We start from the raw sequence: 18,230 nt of genomic DNA, 5'->3' as shown, positions 1-18,230 counted from the left end.
TCAGCTCTGCTACATCTGTGGAGGACGGATGACTACATATGATACACTCAGCTCTGCTACATCTGTGAAGGACGGATGGCTACATATGATACACTCAGCTCTGCTACATCTGTGGAGGACGGATGACTACATATGATACACTCAGCTCTGCTACATCTGTGAAGGACGGATGACTACATATGATACACTCAGCTCTGCTGCATCTGTGAAGGACGGATGACTACATATGATACACTCAGCTCTGCTTCATCTGTGAAGGACGGATGACTACATATGATACACTCAGCTCTGCTACATCTGTGGAGGACGGATGACTACATATGATACACTCAGCTCTGCTACATCTGTGAAGGACGGATGGCTACATATGATACACTCAGCTCTGCTACATCTGTGAAGGACGGATGGCTACATATGATACACTCAGCTCTGCTACATCTGTGGAGGACGGATGACTACATATGATACACTCAGCTCTGCTTCATCTGTGAAGGACGGATGACTACATATGATACACTCAGCTCTGCTACATCTGTGGAGGACGGATGACTACATATGATACACTCAGCTCTGCTACATCTGTGAAGGACGGATGGCTACATATGATACACTCAGCTCTGCTACATCTGTGAAGGACGGATGACTACATATGATACACTCAGCTCTGCTACATCTGTGAAGGACGGATGACTACATATGATACACTCAGCTCTGCTGCATCTGTGGAGGACGGATGACTACATATGATACACTCAGCTCTGCTTCATCTGTGAAGGACGGATGACTACATATGATACACTCAGCTCTGCTACATCTGTGGAGGACGGATGACTACATATGATACACTCAGCTCTGCTACATCTGTGGAGGACGGATGACTACATATGATACACTCAGCTCTGCTGCATCTGTGAAGGACGGATGACTACATATGATACACTCAGCAGTGTCATCTTCAGTCTTAGGCTATGTGCCCACGATGCAGAAATGCTCAGGATTTTTTCCTGAGCGTTTCTGCATCTCTCTGGCAGGAAAAAACGCATGCGGATTGTACATGCGGATTGTACATGCGGATTGTACATGCGTTTTCCTGCCAGGGACATGCGGATGTGAAGCGTTCTTCACTTTCATTTCCGCATGCGGGTTGACAAGCGCTTCCCAAGCGATTTTAGCATCACTTGGAAAAGTACTTGTCAACTTCACACTATATAAATCCATGCAGCCGGCATGGATTTATATAGTGTGTGAATGTCAAAAAATAAAAAATAAATCTATACGTTACCCTCTGATGGCCCCCGGTGTCCTGCTTCATCGGTCCCGGCTGCCGGCAGTGAAGACTTTAGGACCTTCCGACGTCAGCGTCACGTGACCCGTCACATGACTCTGACGTCAGCGAAGGTCCTTCATTCAACCGCGAAGTGCGCGGGAAGCCGGCAGGACGCAGCGCGGGCCGTCAGAAGGTGAGAATATATATATTTTTTATTTTATTCTTTTTTTTTTAATGGTACCTGGGTCTGGATGAGAGTCCTCTCCTCCACACCCGGGTACCATCCGCACATTAGACCGCATGAAAAGCGCATCAACATATACAGTGATGCGGATTCCATGCGGTCTAATGCAAGTCAATGGCGGCAAAAGAGCAGCGTTTCCGCAAAATTAATTGACATGCTGCGGATTTTTGACCGCAGCGTTTACGCTGCGGAAAAATCCGCATCATGGGCACAGCACATGCGGATTTCCATTGGGGAACATTGCTGCCCTTCTACCATGCGTTTTTCATGCGTTTCCGCGGCGTTTACGCAACTGCAAAAACGCCGCGGAAACGCATGAAAAACGCATCGTGTGAACTCAGCCTTAGTCGGAGTTCACACCTTGCGGCTGAGATACTGCAGGGGTGTCAATCTGCAGGAATCTTTGTGTCTCCGCAGATTCTGGCATTAGCAATCCTAAAAGTCAAAATCGATCCTTTAAAGGGTCTTTTCACATGACTTAAATAAGACACCAAACCGGAGGCTCCAATTGCCGACTCGATATGGGACACTCCTCAAGGAGAAACTTTACCTCGTAGACAGAAGTGCAGAGACACATACAGCTCCGTGCTCTGCCGTACAGCCTCCTGCACATGACTCTGCAGTCAAAACAAATAGATACATTTCATGCAAAAACATGAAATCTTTGTTTCCTTTGTTGATCACATCCTTAAAGGGTTTGTCCAGCTCTGGGGAATTATTTGTAAATCAGTGCAGCTTGCTGGATCCTAACAGTTTGCAAAATAGACAGTGTCAGGGTTTCACAGAGGCGACACTGGGGAGATCACACAATATCTCACCTTTGCCGTCACTCTGTCAGGATTTTGTCAGGGATTCGTGAGCACACGAACTCGACTACTCACTACGTAGGTATCGGCAAGCGACCAGTCAGTGTATGGCGTCACACCTCCGGATTCCAACGCATGGAATATTTGTATACGTCCCATACAGTTATTGTCAGCTTCATGATAGCCCAATTATTATTATTCGCTGCCACCACCGTCCAGATTTGAAATATAATACAGGCCTGGTCGGACGCCTGCGTTCTGGTAGCGTATATGGCTTTGGAGGAGGAAACGATTACAGGACAAAAGAAACAGGACTATTAAATTTTATATTTAATCCAAAAGGGAGGCAGTGTTTAGGAAAAATATAGAATATTTTACAAAAGGGGACAATACAATACATAGGCAGTTGCACAAAATAATAAGGATTAAAGAAGAAATTTATTATATACAGTTCGCAGGGACAACTCAGCATAGGTTGAGGGGAGACGCTCCAGATTTGACTGTTATTGAACAGAATTTGTTGCTATAATAAATATATACTCCTGGCAAAGAATATGGATCAATCTTCAGTTGGCTCTTTTATGCCAAAGGGGGAGCCTGGCCGACACACCCCTGTGATGTCATCATGTGGGCGTGGCCTCCATCTGCACATCTTTATTAAGAGATCTGGTTTTTGGGATAACTTATCACTGGTTCATCCCAGAAACCCAAAAGTGATACCATATTTTCTATTATGAATTTACCTTCATTTAGAGACTACACATGGCATAGTTGTGATCTGCTATTCTAGTGCTTTTGCGCCACAGCCCCCTGGAGGGGCTTACAGCGACAGGAAAATATCCATATTGTTCCTTAGCTGACCCTGTCACTAATAATGTGGGTCCCATTATTATCAGAATTATGGAACTTGAGCTATTCCATATTTCGTATCAGTGCAGGATGTCCCGGGAACTTGCGGATGGGAATTGTTCTGATTATTTGCGAGGGTGTTTGAAGCCTAACGAGCTATTTCCTCTTACCTTCAATTTCTGCCCCTCTGCTGGAGATGTCTATTTTGCAGGTCTGTGTTTAATTCTCCCCTGCCTCTGCCAGGGAGAAAGACCCTCGCATTTTAATTAGGTTATAGCTTTATAAGTCACTTCTGTTGTAGGTGATAAGATCGCTCTTTAGATTGTCAGCTCTCCTCTTGAGACAAATGGTGGATAAGGGAGGGGTGTCGAGGGGTTTGGGATAAATGGTTCATATTTTCTTAATATCTCCCTGACAGAGATCAACATTCTGAGCTCTGCTACGTCTGCAGCAGAAAAAAACTGTATCACAATTGCTGCACCCAGAAAACTAAGTGATATATCTCTGGAATAAATATCTGTGTCCCTGCTTCATGCTGCTCTCAGATTCCATAGCAAAAACCTGCTGATAGATTCCCTTTAAAACTACATAAAATAAGATTCAGGTAAATTTTTAGGCATTTGATGTAGGTTTTGGACTTTCTAGGCCATTTCTAGAGTTTGGGTCGTTGTCATGTTGAACGATGATGAATTTCTTTTCATCTTCTGATTTTGATTACATTGAATCTAAGGCGAAGAATTAAAGATGAAATTCAATCATAATCAGACGTCAAAGCAGCCTAAGATTAGGGGGTCTTCTTCCTTCATCTCCTTCTTCCTTGCATTCTATTTGCAGTCTTCTCTCCCTTTAGGCTGTGTGCTCACGTAGCGTTTTTCAAGCGTATATGCTGCGGAATTTCCGCAGCGTAAACGCTTGAAAAACGCATGTAGATCCGCACCCCATGGTCCCCAATGGCATTCCGCAATGTCAATGCCCATGCTGCAGATTTTTCCGCAGCGTATATGCTGCAGTCAAAAATCCGCAGCATGTTCATTAATTTTGCGGAAGCGCTGCGGAATCAATGTGCGGATGGTACCCAAGTCTGGAGGAGAGGAGACTCTCCTCCAGACCTGGGTACCAAAGAACCTGTAAAAAAAAGAATAAAATAAAGTTTATACTTATCTTCTGATGTTTTCCCTCCGTCGCGCTGTTGTCTGAAGGACCTGCCACGTCATTGAGTCATGTGACCCACCACATGACTCAATGACGTCACCGCAGGTCCTGCACACAACAGCGTGAGCCGCTCAAGACTCCGGACGGGGCAGAGAATGCATCAGAAGGTGAGTATAAAGTTTATTTTTTTATTTTTTACCATTCTGAACAAGTTGTCAAGCACTTTTCCAAGTGATGCTTGGAGAAGTGCTTGATAACCCGCATGCGGAAATGCATGCAAAGACGCCTCACAAACGCTTCTACCTGGCGGGAAAACCGCATGTAATATCCGCATGCGATTTTCCCGCCAGGGAGAAGCGTAAAAAATATGCTTCAGGTCCGCAACGTGGGCACATAGCCTTACTTCCTTTTGATGCTTTTTTCTCTCTTTTGTTCTCTTTCTCATCTTCTTCCTCTTCATCTTCCCATTTCCTTCTTCCTTTTCCTCTTTTTTTCCCATTCTGGTTCTCCAGTTTTTCCTGGTGGTGTTGTGCTCTCAAGTCTGCAGAATCATAATACCCGATTACTAAATCATCTCAGCTATTCTTGATAAGCAGCTCTTCTCTGCTAATCCTGGTGCTGCTTGCACCCTCAGCTCTGCTGAATCCGGATACCTGATTACTCTTCTCAGCTGTTCTTGGTGCTGTTTGCACTCACAACTCTGCTGTTCCTGGCTGCCCACAGTTTTCTGCTGGTATTGTGCTGTCCGCACATTTGTCTCTGTCACATCTAGTACTTCCAGTTTTGCATATCAGACTCTTCTAGCCCTCGCTGTTACAAATGCCAATGGCAAGTCCAGCTATGCTACATGAAAGCCTCCGGTCTGTGAATTATTGCTTAGCAAATCCATATAGAGACATTCATTAAAAGGCATGTAAATGTAAGGTAAACAGAAATGTAGCAAAATACTCAAGAACTTGTTTAGGAAACCTGCTGATGTAGGAAAGAGAACTGCTACTTGTAAGAAGATTTTCCATCAACAAAAAATCCTTTCAAATAAAGTCAAAGCAAAAGAAATCATCAAAATAAAAGGAAGATAATGACTTCAAGGGACCAAATTAAAGTATATTCTAAAATCAAAACTGAGAATAGGAAAAATTACAGCATCAATATGTGTGAATAGCTGCTATCAATTTCAACGTTGGAAAGAGGTGAATATTTCTGTATTTACCATTTGTTTCTTTATTGTTTTCAAACTGTAGCAAACCTGATACTACAAATAAAAAAAAGCTGAATGTGTTTATATAAAATGAATACAAACATGTAATGTTCAGAAAGGAACCAACACTTAACTAAATTATTAACTCTAAAGATGTAATTGAGACACATAAGAAATGAAGAATTTGGTGAATTATAATTCTAAAATAAATCTGTTTTTTGGGGACCAAGTTCCAAAAAAAAACATATTTGAAGCTCAGTTGGCAGTAGGGCTTGCAGGATCTTTGTGCAACCATCAGGATAATGTACAGACATTACTAAGCAAGCACTAGTAAGCACATTTATCTAACTCACTCTGACCTTTTATAGCTGGATGTTGACTAAGAATTGTGTAGTTAATTTGTTTGTGAATATCTGATTAATTAACTTGCTTGAATTTCTTATTGATTTTTCTTAAAAATCACATCTCTTGTATTCCAAAGTAAAAGAATAAAATCTACTATAAAACTGCTCCTACATACGAAAATATGACTACTATAATACTGCCCCCTGTGTACAAGAATATAACTACTATAATACTGCCCCTATGTACAAGAATATAATTACTATAATACTGTCCCCTATGTACAAGAATATAACTACTATAATACTGCCCCTATGTACAAGAATATAACTACTATAATACTGCCCCCTATGTACAAGAATATAACTACTATAATACTGCCTCCTATGTACAAGAATATAACTACTATAATACTGCTCCTATGTACAAGAATATAACTACTATAATACTGCTCCTATGTACAAGAATATAACTACTATAATACTGCTCCTATGTACAAGAATATAACTACTATAATACTGCCCCCTATGTACAAGAATATAACTACTATAATACTGCCCCCTATGTACAAGAATATAACTACTATAATACTGCTCCTATGTACAAGAATATAACTACTATAATACTGCCCCCTATGTACAAGAATATAACTATTATAATACTGCCTCCTATGTACAAGAATATAACTACTATAATACCGCCCCTATGTACAAGAATATAACTACTATAATACTGCCCCCTATGTACAAGAATATAACTACTATAATACTGCTCCTATGTACAAGAATATAACTACTATAATACTGCCCCTATGTACAAGAATATAACTTCTATAATACTGCCTCCTATGTACAAGAATATAACTGCTATAATACTGCCCCCTATGACCAAGAACATAACTACTATAATACTGCCGCCTATGTACAAGAATATAACTATTATAATACTGCCTCCTATGTACAAGAATATAACTACTATAATACTGCCCCCTATGTACAAGAATATAACTACTATAATACTGCTCCTATGTACAAGAATATAACTACTATAATACTGCTCCTATGTACAAGAATAGAACTACTACAATACTGCCTCCTATGTACAAGAATATAACTACTATAATACAGCCCCCTATGTACAAGAATATAACTACTATAATACTGCCCCTATGTACAAGAATATAACTACTATAATACTGCCCCCTATGTACAAGAATATAACTACTATAATACTGCTCCTATGTACAAGAATATAACTACTATAATACTGCCCATATGTACAAGAATATAACTACTATAATACTGCCCCCTATGTACAAGAATATAACTATTATAATACTGCCTCCTATGTACAAGAATATAACTACTACAATACTGCCTCCTATGTACAAGAATATAACTACTATAATACTGCCTCTATATACAAGAATATAACTACTATAATACTGCTCATATGTACAAGAATATAACTACTATAATACTGCTCATATGTACAAGAATATAACTACTATAATACTGCTCCTATGTACAAGAATATAACTACTACAATACAGCCCCCTATGTACAAGAATATAACTACTATAATACTGCTCCTATGTACAAGAATATAACTACTATAATACTGCCCCTGTGTACAAGAATATAACTACTATAATAATGCCCCTATGTACAAGAATATAACTACTATAATACTGCCCCCTATGTACAAGAATATAACTGCTATAATACTGCCCCCTATGACCAAGAATATAACTATTATAATACTGCCTCTATATACAAGAATATAACTACTATAATACTGCCCCTTGTGTACAAGAATATAACTACTATAATACTACCCCCTATGTACAAGAATATAACTACTATAATACTACCCCTATGTACAAGAATATAACTTCTATAATACTGCCTCCTATGTACAAGAATATAACTGCTATAATACTGCCCCCTATGACCAAGAATATAACTATTATAATACTGCCCCTATATGCAAGAATATAACTACTATAATACTGCTCCTATGTACAGGAATATAACTACTATAATACTGCTCCTATGTACAGGAATATGACTACTATAATACTGCTCCTATGTACAAGAATATAGCTACTATAATACTGCCCCTATATGCAAGAATATAACTACTATAATACTGCTCCTATGTACAAGAATATAACTACTATAATACTGCCCCCTATGTACAAGAATATAATTACTATAATACTGCTCCTCTGTACAAGAATATAATTACTATAATACTGCTCCTATGTACAAGAATATAACTACTACAATACTGCTTCCTATGTACAAGAATATAACTACTATAATACTGCTCCTATGTACAAGAATATAACTACTACAATACTGCCTCCTATGTACAAGAATATAACTGCTATAATACTGCACCCTATGAACAAGAATATAACTACTATAATACTGCATCTATATACAAGAATATAACTACTATAATACTGCCCCTTGTGTACAAGAATATAACTACTATAATACTACCCCCTATGTACAAGAATATAACTACTATAATACTGCTCCTATGTACAAGAATATAACTACTATAATACTGCCCCTATGTACAAGAATATAATTACTATAATACTGCTCCTATGTACAAGAATATAACTACTATAATATTGTTCCTTATGTGCAAGAATATAACTACTGCAATACTGCCCCTATGTACAAGAATATAACTACTATAATACTGCCCCTATATGCAAGAATATAACTACTATAATACTGCTCCTATGTACAAGAATCTAACTACTAGAATACTGCTCCTATGTACAAGAATATAACTACTATAATACTGCTCCTATGTACAAAAATATAACTACTATAATACTGCTCCTATGTACAAGAATAAAACTACTATAATACTGCTCCTATGTACAAGAATAAAACTACTATAATACTGCTCCTATGTACAAGAATATAACTACCATAATACTGCCCCTATATACAAGAATATAACCACTATAATACTGCTCCTATGTACAAGAATCTAACTACTATAATACTGCTCCTATGTACAAGAATCTAACTACTATAATACTGCTCCTATGTACAAGAATCTAACTACTATAATACTGCTCCTATGTACAAGAATCTAACTACTATAATACTGCTCCTATGTACAAGAATATAACTACTATAATACTGCTCCTATGTACAAGAATATAACTACTATAATACTGCTCCTATGTACAAGAATATAACTACTATAATACTGCTCCTATGTACAAGAATATAACTACTATAATACTGCTCCTATGTACAAGAATATAACTAATATAATACTGCTCCTATGTACAAGAATCTAACTACTATAATACTGCTCCTATGTACAAGAATATAGCTACTATAATACTGCTCCTATGTACAGGAATATAGCTACTATAATACTGCCCCTATGTACAAGAATATAACTACCATAATACTGCCCCTATATACAAGAATATAACCACTATAATACTGCTCCTATGTACAAGAATCTAACTACTATAATACTGCTCCTATGTACAAGAATCTAACTACTATAATACTGCTCCTATGTACAAGAATCTAACTACTATAATACTGCTCCTATGTACAAGAATATAACTACTATAATACTGCTCCTATGTACAAGAATCTAACTACTATAATACTGCTACTATGTACAAGTATATAACTACGATAATACTGCTCCTATGTACAAGAATATAACTACTATAATACTGCTCCTATGTACAAGAATCTAACTACTATAATACTGCTCCTATGTACAAGAATCTAACTACTATAATACTGCTCCTATGTACAAGAATATAACTACTATAATACTGCTCCTATGTACAAGAATATAACTACTATAATACTGCTCCTATGTACAAGAATATAACTACTATAATACTGCTCCTATGTACAAGAATATAATTAATATAATACTGCTCCTATGTACAAGAATCTAACTACTATAATACTGCTCCTATGTACAAGAATATAGCTACTATAATACTGCTCCTATGTACAGGAATATAGCTACTATAATACTGCCCCTATGTACAAGAATATAACTACCATAATACTGCCCCTATATACAAGAATATAACCACTATAATACTGCTCCTATGTACAAGAATCTAACTACTATAATACTGCTCCTATGTACAAGAATCTAACTACTATAATACTGCTCCTATGTACAAGAATCTAACTACTATAATACTGCTCCTATGTACAAGAATATAACTACTATAATACTGCTCCTATGTACAAGAATCTAACTACTATAATACTGCTACTATGTACAAGTATATAACTACTATAATACTGCTCCTATGTACAAGAATATGACTACTATAATACTGCTCCTATGTACAAGAATATAACTAATATAATACTGCTCCTATGTACAAGTATATAACTACTATAATACTGCTCCTATGTACAAGAATATAGCTACTATAATACTGCTCCTATGTACAGGAATATAGCTACTATAATACTGCCCCTATGTACAAGAATATAACTACCATAATACTGCCCCTATATACAAGAATATAACCACTATAATACTGCTCCTATGTACAAGAATCTAACTACTATAATACTGCTCCTATGTACAAGAATATAACTAATATAATACTGCTCCTGTGTACAGGAATATAACTACTATAATGCTGCTCCTATGTACAGGATTATAACTACTATAATAATGCTCCTATGTACAAGAATATAACTACTATAATACTGCCCCTATATACAAGAATATAACTACTATAATACTGCTCCTATGTACAAGAATCTAACTACTATAATACTACTCCTATATACAAGAATATAACTACTATAATACTGCTCCCTATGTACAAGAATATAACTACTATAATACTACTCCTATATACAAGAATATAACTACTATAATACTGCTCCCTATGTACAAGAATATAACTAATATAATACTGCTCATATGTACAAGAATATAACTTCTATAATACTGCTCCTATGTACAAGAATATAACTACTATAATACTGCTCCTATGTACAAGAATATAACTACTATAATACTGCCTCCTATGTACAGGAATATAACTACTATAATACTGCTCCTATGTACAAGAATATAACTACTATAATACTGCCCCTATATACAAGAATATAACTACTATAATACTGCTCCTATGTACAAGAATCTAACTACTATAATACTGCCCCTATATACAAGAATCTAACTACTATAATACTGCTCTTATGTACAAGAATCTAACTACTATAATACTGCTCATATGTACAGGAATATAACTACTATAATACTGCTCCTATGTACAAGAATATAACTAATATAATACTGCTCCTATGTACAAGAATATAACTACTACAATACTGCCCCTATGTACAAGATTATAACTACTATAATACTGCCCCTATATACAAGAATATAACTACTATAATACTGCTCCTATGTACAAGAATCTAACTACTATAATACTGCTCCTATGTACTAGAATATAACTACTATAATACTGCTCCTATGTACAAGAATATAACTACTATAATACTGCTCCTATGTACAAGAATATAAGTACTATAATACTGCTCCTATATACAAGAATATAACTACTATAATACTGCTCCCTATGTACAAGAATATAACTACTATAATACTGCTCATATGTACAAGAATATAACTACTATAATACTGCTCCTATGTACAAGAATATAACTACTATAATACTGCCTCCTATGTACAAGAATCTAACTACTATAATACTGCTCCTATATACAAGAATATAGCTACTATAATACTGCCCCTATGTACAAGAATATAACTACCATAATACTGCCCCTATATACATGAATATAACTACTATAATACTGCTCCTATGTACAAGAATCTAACTACTAGAATACTGCTGCTATGTACAAGAATCTAACTACTATAATACTGCTCCTATGTACAAGAATATAACTACTATAATACTGCTCCTGTGTACAGGAATATAACTACTATAATGCTGCTCCTATGTACAGGATTATAACTATTATAATACTACTCCTATGTATAAGAATATAACTACTATAATACTGCCCCTATATACAAGAATATAACTACTATAATACTGCTCCTATGTACAAGAATCTAACTACAATAATACTGCTCCTATGTACTAGAATATAACTACTATAATACTGCTCCTATGTACAAGAATATAACTACTATAATACTACTCCTATATACAAGAATATAACTACTATAATACTGCTCCCTATGTACAAGAATATAACTAATATAATACTGCTCATATGTACAAGAATATAACTTCTATAATACTGCTCCTATGTACAAGAATATAACTACTATAATACTGCTCCTATGTACAAGAATATAACTACTATAATACTGCCTCCTATGTACAGGAATATAACTACTATAATACTGCTCCTATGTACAAGAATATAACTACTATAATACTGCCCCTATATACAAGAATATAACTACTATAATACTGCTCCTATGTACAAGAATCTAACTACTATAATACTGCCCCTATATACAAGAATCTAACTACTATAATACTGCTCTTATGTACAAGAATATAACTACTATAATACTGCTCCTATGTACAAGATTATAACTACTATAATACTGCCCCTATATACAAGAATATAACTACTATAATACTGCTCCTATGTACAAGAATCTAACTACTATAATACTGCTCCTATGTACTAGAATATAACTACTATAATACTGCTCCTATGTACAAGAATATAACTACTATAATACTGCTCCCTATGTACAAGAATATAACTATTATAATACTGCTCATATGTACAAGAATATAACTAATATAATACTGCTCCTATGTACAAGAATATAACTACTATAATACTGTTCCTTATGTGCAAGAATATAACTACTGCAATACTGCCCCTATGTACAAGAATATAACTACTATAATACTGCCCCTATATGCAAGAATATAATTACTATAATACTGCTCCTATGTACAAGAATCTAACTACTATATTACTGCTCCTATGTACAAGAATCTAACTACTATAATACTGCTCCTATGTACAAGAATCTAACTACTATAATACTGCTCCTATGTACAAGAATATAACTAATATAAAACTGCTCCTGTGTACAGGAATATAACTACTATAATGCTGCTCCTATGTACAGGATTATAACTACTATAATACTGCTCCTATGTATAAGAATATAACTACTATAATACTGCCCCTATATACAAGAATATAACTACTATAATACTGCTCCTATGTACAAAAATATAACTAATATAATACTGCTCATATGTACAAGAATATAACTTCTATAATACTGCTCCTATGTACAAGAATATAACTACTATAATACTGCTCCTATGTCCAAGAATATAACTACTATAATACTGCCCCTATATACAAGAATCTAACTACTATAATACTGCTCTTATGTACAAGAATCTATCTACTATAATACTGCTCCTATGTACAAGAATCTAACTACTATAATACTGCCCCTATGTACAAGAATATAACTACTATAATACTGCTCCAATGTACAAGAATATAACTACTATAATACTGCTCCTATGTACAAGAATATAACTACTATAATACTGCTCCTATGTACAAGAATATAACTACTATAATACTGCTCCTATGTACAAGAATCTAACTACTATAATACTGCTCCTATGTACAAGAATCTAACTACAATAATACTGCTCCTATGTACTAGAATATAACTACTATAATACTGCTCCTATGTACAAGAATATAACTACTATAATACTACTCCTATATACAAGAATATAACTACTATAATACTGCTCCCTATGTACAAGAATATAACTAATATAATACTGCTCATATGTACAAGAATATAACTTCTATAATACTGCTCCTATGTACAAGAATATAACTACTATAATACTGCTCCTATGTACAAGAATATAACTACTATAATACTGCCTCCTATGTACAGGAATATAACTACTATAATACTGCTCCTATGTACAAGAATATAACTACTATAATACTGCCCCTATATACAAGAATATAACTACTATAATACTGCTCCTATGTACAAGAATCTAACTACTATAATACTGCCCCTATATACAAGAATCTAACTACTATAATACTGCTCTTATGTACAAGAATCTAACTACTATAATACTGCTCCTATGTACAGGAATATAACTACTATAATACTGCTCCTATGTACAAGAATATAACTACTATAATACTGCCCCTATGTACAAGAATATAACTACTATAATACTGCTCCTATGTACAAGAATATAACTACTACAATACTGCCCCTATGTACAAGATTATAACTACTATAATACTGCCCCTATATACAAGAATATAACTACTATAATACTGCTCCTATGTACAAGAATCTAACTACTATAATACTGCTCCTATGTACTAGAATATAACTACTATAATACTGCTCCTATGTACAAGAATATAACTACTATAATACTGCTCCCTATGTACAAGAATATAACTACTATAATACTGCTCATATGTACAAGAATATAACTACTATAATACTGCTCCTATGTACAAGAATATAACTACTATAATACTGTTCCTTATGTGCAAGAATATAACTACTGCAATACTGCCCCTATGTACAAGAATATAACTACTATAATACTGCCCCTATATGCAAGAATATAATTACTATAATACTGCTCCTATGTACAAGAATCTAACTACTATATTACTGCTCCTATGTACAAGAATCTAACTACTATAATACTGCTCCTATGTACAAGAATCTAACTACTATAATACTGCTCCTATGTACAAGAATATAACTAATATAAAACTGCTCCTGTGTACAGGAATATAACTACTATAATGCTGCTCCTATGTACAGGATTATAACTACTATAATACTGCTCCTATGTATAAGAATATAACTACTATAATACTGCCCCTATATACAAGAATATAACTACTATAATACTGCTCCTATGTACAAAAATATAACTAATATAATACTGCTCATATGTACAAGAATATAACTTCTATAATACTGCTCCTATGTACAAGAATATAACTACTATAATACTGCTCCTATGTCCAAGAATATAACTACTATAATACTGCCTCCTATGTACAGGAATATAACTACTATAATACTGCTCCTATGTACAAGAATATAACTACTATAATACTGCCCCTATGTACAAGAATCTAACTACTATAACACTGCCCCTATATACAAGAATCTAACTACTATAATACTGCTCTTATGTACAAGAATCTATCTACTATAATACTGCTCCTATGTACAAGAATCTAACTACCATAATACTGCCCCTATGTACAAGAATATAACTACTATAATACTGCTCCAATGTACAAGAATATAACTACTATAATACTGCCCCCTATGTACAAGAATATAACTACTATAATACTGCTCCCTATGTACAAGAATATAACTACTATAATACTGCTCCTATGTACAAGAATATAACTACTATAATACTGCTCCTATGTACAAGAATATAACTACTATAATACTGCTCCTATGTACAAGAATCTAACTACTATAATACTGCTCCTATGTACAAGAATATAGCTACTATAATACTGCTCCTATGTACAGGAATATAGCTACTATTATACTGCACCTATGTACAAGAATATAACTACCATAATACTGCCCCTATATTCAAGAATATAACTACTATAATACTGCTCCTATGTACAAGAATCTAACTACTATAATACTGCTCCTATGTACAAGAATCTAACTACTATAATACTGCTCCTATGTACAACAATATAACTACTATAATACTGCTCCTGTGTACAGGAATATAACTACTATAATGCTGCTCCTATGTACAGGATTATAACTACTATAATACTGCTCCTATGTATAAGAATATAACTACTATAATACTGCCCCTATATACAAGAATATAACTACTATAATACTGCTCCTATGTACAAGAATCTAACTACTATAATACTGCTCATATGTACAAGAATATAACTTCTATAATACTGCTCCTATGTACAAGAATCTAACTACTATAATACTGCTCCTATGTACAAGAATCTAACTACTATAATACTGCTCCTATGTACAAGAATATAACTACTATAATACTGCTCCTATGTACAAGAATATAACTGCTATAATACTGCTCCTATGTACAAGAATATAACTACTATAATACTGGTCCTATGTACAAGAATGTAACTACTATAATACTGCTCCTATGTACAAGAATATAACTAATATAATACTGCTCCTATGTACAAGAATATAACTAATATAATACTGCTCCTGTGTACAGGAATATAACTACTATAATGCTGCTCCTATGTACAGGATTATAACTACTATAATACTGCTCCTATGTATAAGAATATAACTACTATAATACTGCCCCTATATACAAGAATATAACTACTATAATACTGCTCCTATGTACAAGAATCTAACTACTATAATACTACTCCTATATACAAGAATATAACTACTATAATACTGCTCCCTATGTACAAGAATATAACTAATATAATACTGCTCATATGTACAAGAATATAACTTCTATAATACTGCTCCTATGTACAAGAATATAACTACTATAATACTGCTCCTATGTACAAGAATATAACTACTATAATACTGCCTCCTATGTACAGGAATATAACTACTATAATACTGCTCCTATGTACAAGAATATAACTACTATAATACTGCCCCTATATACAAGAATATAACTACTATAATACTGCTCCTATGTACAAGAATCTAACTACTATAACACTGCCCCTATATACAAGAATCTAACTACTATAATACTGCTCTTATGTACAAGAATCTAACTACTATAATACTGCTCCTATGTACAAGAATATAACTACTATAATACTGCTCCTATGTACAAGAATATAACTACTATAATACTACTCCTATGTACAAGAATATAACTACTATAATACTGCTCCTATGTACAAGAATATAACTACTATAATACTGCTCCTATGTACAAGAATCTAACTACTATAATACTGCTCCTATGTACAAGAATATAGCTACTATAATACTGCTCCTATGTACAGGAATATAGCTACTATAATACTGCCCCTATGTACAGGAATATAACTACCATAATACTGCCCCTATATACAAGAATATAACTACTATAATACTGCTCCTATGTACAAGAATCTAACTACTATAATACTGCTCCTATGTACAAGAATCTAACTACTATAATACTGCTCCTATGTACAAGAATATAACTACTATAATACTGCTTCTGTGTACAAGAATATAACTACTATAATACTGCTCCTGTGTACAGGAATATAACTACTATAATGCTGCTCCTGTGTACAGGATTATAACTACTATAATACTGCTCCTATGTATAAGAATATAACTACTATAATACTGCCCCTATATACAAGAATATAACTACTATAATACTGCTCCTATGTACAAGAATCTAACTACTATAATACTGCTCATATGTACAAGAATATAACTTCTATAATACTGCTCCTATGTACAAGAATATAACTACTATAATACTGCTCCTATGTACAAGAATATAACTACTATAATACTGCCTCCTATGTACAGGAATATAACTACTATAATACTGCTCCTATGTACAAGAATATAACTACTATAATACTGCCCTTATATACAAGAATATAACTACTATAATACTGCTCCTATGTACAAGAATCTAACTACTATAATACTGCCCCTATATACAAGAATCTAACTACTATAATACTGCTCTTATGTACAAGAATCTAACTACTATAATACTGCTCCTATGTACAGGGATATAACTACTATAATACTGCTCCTATGTACAAGAATATAACTACTATAATACTGCCCCTATGTACAAGAATATAACTACTATAATACTGCCCCTATATACAAGAATATAACTACTATAATACTGCTCCTATGTACTAGAATATAACTACTATAATACTGCTCCTATGTACAAGAATATAACTACTATAATACTGCTCCTATATACAAGAATATAACTACTATAATACTGCTCCCTATGTACAAGAATATAACTAATATAATACTGCTCATATGTACAAGAATATAACTACTATAATACTGCTCCTATGTACAAGAATATAACTAATATAATACTGCCTCCTATGTACAGGAATATAACTACTATAATACTGCTCCTATGTACAAGAATATAACTACTATAATACTGCCCCTATATACAAGAATATAACTACTATAATACTGCTCCTATGTAAAAGAATCTAACTACTATAATACTGCTCCTATGTACAAGAATATAACTACTATAATACTGCTCCT

Source organism: Phyllobates terribilis, unplaced genomic scaffold (assembly GCF_046119375.1).
Source record: "Phyllobates terribilis strain yellow unplaced genomic scaffold, ASM4611937v1 Scaffold_4__5_contigs__length_816908805, whole genome shotgun sequence".
In the NCBI taxonomy this organism is placed as follows: domain Eukaryota; kingdom Metazoa; phylum Chordata; class Amphibia; order Anura; family Dendrobatidae; genus Phyllobates; species Phyllobates terribilis.
The sequence above is the reverse complement of the archived record's forward strand: the minus strand, read 5'-3'. Positions refer to the sequence as shown.